Source organism: Arachis ipaensis, chromosome B9 (genome assembly GCF_059453495.1).
Source record: "Arachis ipaensis isolate K30076 ecotype BB chromosome B9, ASM5945349v1, whole genome shotgun sequence".
NCBI classification, from domain to species: domain Eukaryota; kingdom Viridiplantae; phylum Streptophyta; class Magnoliopsida; order Fabales; family Fabaceae; genus Arachis; species Arachis ipaensis.
Window position 1 is genome coordinate 145,938,730 of NC_142444.1, and position 4,897 is coordinate 145,943,626.

Genomic DNA, 4,897 nt, shown 5'->3' on the forward strand with positions numbered 1-4,897 from the left:
TCAAACGGATCATAACAATTAAAGATCGAACAGAACCTAAAACAATATAATGATTTAATGTCTTAAAGTAGATGAAAGTGGGGCTAAATATCAATTCATATTATGTACCATTACTCAAAACATTCTATTTCGATGAAAAAAATTTCACAAACTTTAAATTTATTAGAGAATAAGTCGAGATTGGGTACAAAGGAAAGGAAAAGAATCGCAAGAAGCGGCAGGAAAGGAAAAGAGTAGCAAGAAGCGGCTGGAAAGGAAAAGAGTGGCAAGAAACGGCAGAAGTCATATGTTACAACCAGATGACAACAACGACATAAAGAACAAGAATAACAATCCTATAGGCCTCTGATAGTGCCACAATTCGTACAAATAGGCGCGCTTCTATTTATACAATTGTGATCCTACCATAGGACACTTGCTCCATATTACACAGATTAAACCTAAGCTCTGATACCACTCTGTCACGACCCAAAATGAGCCATGACTGGCGCTCAGGAAAATAATCCTATAACAAGCCTAACATAGTCAAATATAAGTTCAATAAGCAAGTACAAATATTTTACAAGTTCTAAAATAAATAGTTATATACTTTAACAAAAAATTAAAATAACTAAGAATGGTTGGTCCTGCCTGTGACATATGGAGCATACACTTCTAGGAATTCGACAAAGAATAGGTACTCATTGCAAACCGTTACTCTTGAATAGAAAGTCTCACACAGTCAAATATTTGTTCCTGAAAAATATTTTTAGAAAAACGGGGTGAGTTTTGCAACTCAGTGACCAGACAATACATCTATAATCAACATGAGACTATACAAACATTATCATTAAAGTAATTTTAATTAGAAAATAATAGTTGATAATAATAAGTGAATCAATAAGGGAGTTCTCATACAGAAATCAAATCAAAAGTCCACACTTGGGCGGCTCCACCTCTATGGGTAGCCCTTTCCTCTTGTGTGTCCTAACAGAATAACAGATCTAACGTGTGGCCTACACGTTAGGCTAGCAACACCCCTGCTAGCTGGAGTCTGAGTTAGATGCATCTAAGTTAACGTCATAACCGCCGTTAACTACGGTTTTCTAATACGAGCCTCCCAAACCAATTCAAAACATATAATTTCAAATACAACAAATATTTGATCTTTCAAATATATAAGGTATCGAATCGAATCGAATCAAATCAAATTAAATCATACTTTTTCATCAGAAATCTTTTCTCAATCATACTTTTTCAACCATGAGAGATTTCAAATATATTTCACAATTTTTAGAGTGAGTATCAACAAATACTTCAATGCTTCAAAAACAAATATTCAAATAAAATCAAACATTTTAGAATAATGCAAAACTTCATCAAAAATATATATAGTCTCATGTATAGTTTCCAAAAGTATAAACTTCATAAAAATGAGTTATTTAATTCTAATAAATCAATTATTTTAATCAATTCAAAACCGTTCAAAGCAAATATAGCTATAATTCAAAGATCATAATAGATATCAAAATAATTGTAGATGCACAATCAAACAATCATAAATGTAAAGCATACTCACAACGTAGTCCCTAGGGACCGAAGATACCAAACCCAGAGTGCCAAATTCAAGGTAAGGAGGATTGAAGTGGAATGGAACGAATGAGCGTAGAATTTGAACCGGAGTAGCGACAAGATAGAGCTGGCTATAGTTCTCGATTGTTAAAACTATAATCCGAACGCACCGACGGAACCTTTCCTCTCAACCCGAAATTGCGGCAGCCACAACCTCAGCTCCAAATCACTTTCTCAGCAACTACAACGACTCGGACTTAAGGGAAACAAGTAGCGGCAGCACCGGTGGTGGTTCCGGCAACAACAGCGCCATACCCATTGACCAGAAACCCCGACAGCGGCGGCGGCAGAAGAACGGCGACCTCAATGTGACTTTCCAGCGGCCAGAGGTGCAGTGGCTCTTGCGGCAGCAGCGAGCCACTCCAGCAACCCCTTGTGCAAGCTCTCTTCCTCCGGCAGCGACCCAGACGGTGACGACTCTCCACGGACGGCGGCGGGCCTTCGGCGGCGGTGCAGCTCCAGTGACGACGGTGCATGGCGGGACAGCGTTCCTCTCTTCCTCGAGCTCTCCCTCTCACTGGCACTCAAGGACGACGGCGAGGGTGGCTTCAATGGCGGCGGTTGCAGCTCGCGATGACAGAGACGCTCCTCCGCAACGGCGCAGTTGGCAACGATGGGCATGAACGGCAGCAGCGACCTCCCTCTCTTCTCCGCGTCAGTGTAGGTGCGTGTGTGTGGGGATGAGCGACGGCGTGAGGATGAGCGAGGGGAGTGCGTCCATGAGAGTGTGTTTCTACGAAGAGGGTGTGGGAGGAGTGGGGGTGGGAGCTCGACGGCTAGTGAGGGACTGAGGGTTGAGAGAGTGTTTTTGTGTGATTAGGGTTAGGGAAAAAGTAAAGGAAGAGTGGCCCACAAATTTGTTTTTTTTTTTTTTTTTTTTTTGGAGCTATTACAAAACTCTTCAAAACTACTGGAAAAATACAATAAATGTAGATCTGAAAAAGAAGTGTTAAAAGCTGAAAATGATTTCTTAAAAGAAAAGGTGAAGGAAATTGAATGTGCTGTGGATATTATTGAAGAAAACAGATTTCTGAAATCTGAACTTGAAAAATTAAAAGGAAAGCACATTATGGATCCTTCTCAAGAGCTTATTACTGAAAATGAAAGATTAAATGAAATGATTAAAAGACTGAATAACGACTTAGCAAAATTTGCTCAAAGTTATAGTAACTTGAACAAATTACTTGCAAGTCAAAGATCATTATTTAAAAAATCTGGTTTAGGTTATGTAACCAAGGAAAATGCAGTTTTCAATAATTCCTCTATGAAATTTGTGGCTTCTTCATCAAAAGCTAAATCCACTTCCAACAAATCTGGTCTTGGATATGTTCCCACATTGGAGGAGGAATTTGAAGAACTTTATCCTAGTGAAACTGAACCATTATCAAGAACTGAACCTACATCAAATAGGTCGGGTCTGGGCTATAATTCAACAAATGAAGATGCTTTCAAAAATTGATCTTTTCATAACAAAACCTCATATTCGAAAATCCCAAACGCTTTCAAAAATTCTGGTAGGAATGCTTTTGCAAAGAGGAACAATCGTAACCAAAAACATTTTGTCAAAAGAAATGCACCTCTTCCAAAAATCAGAAAATTTTAGTCCTTTAATCATTTGCAGCATCATAATTCACCTCAATTTCAGCAACATGCATAAGGAAATCATTGTTTCAATTGTAAGAAATTTGGTCACTCATATTGATAAGCGGATAATTTATACGCTTTTGGCACTATTTTTAGTATGTTTTTAGTATATTTTAGTTAGTTTTTATTATTTTTTTATTAGTTTTTATTTAAAATTCACTTTTCTGGACTTTACTATGAGTTTGTGTGTTTTTCTGTGATTTCAGGTATTTTCTGGCTGAAATTGAGGGACCTGAGCAAAAATCTGATTCAGAGGCTGAAAAAGGACTGCAGATGCTATTGGATTCTGACCTCCCTGAACTCGAAATGGATTTTCTGGAGCTACAGAAGCCCAATTGGCGCGCTCTTAATTACGTTGGAAAGTAGACATTCTGGGCTTTCCAGCAATATATAATAATTTATACTTTGCCCGAGATTTGGTGGCCCAAACCGGCGTTCCAAGTCAGCTTAAGAATTCTGGCGTTTAACATCAGAACTGGCATAAAAGCTGGAGTTAAACGCCCAAACTGGCACAAAAGCTGGTGTTTAACTCCAAGAAAAGTCTCTACACATGAAAGCTTCAATGCTCAACCCAAGCACACACCAAGTGGGCCCCAGAAGTGGATTTCTACACTAAACACCTTAGCTTACTCATTTTCTGTAACCCTAGGTCACTAGTTTACTATAAAATCTACTTTTAGTGATTCATCTTGTACCTCATGACACTTTACACGTTTCATATTGTATCTTCTACGGCATGAGTCTCTAAACCCCATGGTTGGGGGTGAGGAGCTCTGCTGTTCTTCATGAATTAATGCAATTACTACTGTTTTCCATTCTATCACGCTTGCTTCTATTCTAAGATATTCATTCACACTTCAACCTTATGAATGTGATGATCCGTGACACTCATCATCATTCTCACCTATGAACGCGTGCCTGACAACCACCTCTATTCTACCTTAGATTGAATGAATATCTCTTAGCCTCATGATTCAGATCAGAGTCTTTGTGGTATAAGCTAGAATTATTGGCGGTCATTCCTATGATCTGAAACGTCTAAACCTTGTCTGTGGTATTCTGAGTAGGATCTGAAAGGGATGACTGTGACGAGCTTCAAACTCGTGAGTGTTGGGCGTAGTGACAAACGCAAAAGGATCAATGGATCATATTCCGACATGATCGAGAACCGACAGATGATTAGCCGTGCGGTGACAGCACATTTGGAACATTTTCACTGAGAGGACGGGAAGTAGCCATTGACAACGGTGATGCCCAACATAAAGCTTGCCATGGAAGGAGTCTTGCGTGCATGAAGAAGAAGACAGTAGGAAATCAGAGATTCAGAAGACAAAGCATCTCCAAAACCTCAACCTGTTCTTCATTACTGCATAACAAGTATTTATTTCATGTTCTTTTACTTTTTACAATTAAATCTGAGAATTATTGATATCCTGACTAAGAGTTACAAGATAACCATAGCTTGCTTCAAGCCGACAATCTCCGTGGGATCGACCCTTACTCACGTAAGGTATTACTTGGACGACCCAGTGCACTTGCTGGTTAGTTGTGTGGAATTGCAAAAGTGTGATTGTGATTTCGTGCACCATGTTTTTGGTGCCGTTGCCGGGGATTGTTCGAGTTTGGACAACTGAAGGTTTAT

General features: G+C 39.1%; 1 long non-coding RNA gene across 1 annotated transcript; it reads right to left on the reverse strand.

Moving 5' to 3' along the window:
- Positions 1-463: 463 nt before the first annotated feature.
- LOC148546684 (uncharacterized) lies at positions 464-2,127 on the reverse strand. The gene is made up of 3 exons (XR_015899989.1): positions 1,559-2,127; positions 631-735; positions 464-505 (listed from the first exon to the last, which is right to left on the reverse strand). It is a non-coding gene; the product is annotated as an uncharacterized LOC148546684 (long non-coding RNA).
- Between the last annotated feature and the right edge of the window lie 2,770 nt (positions 2,128-4,897).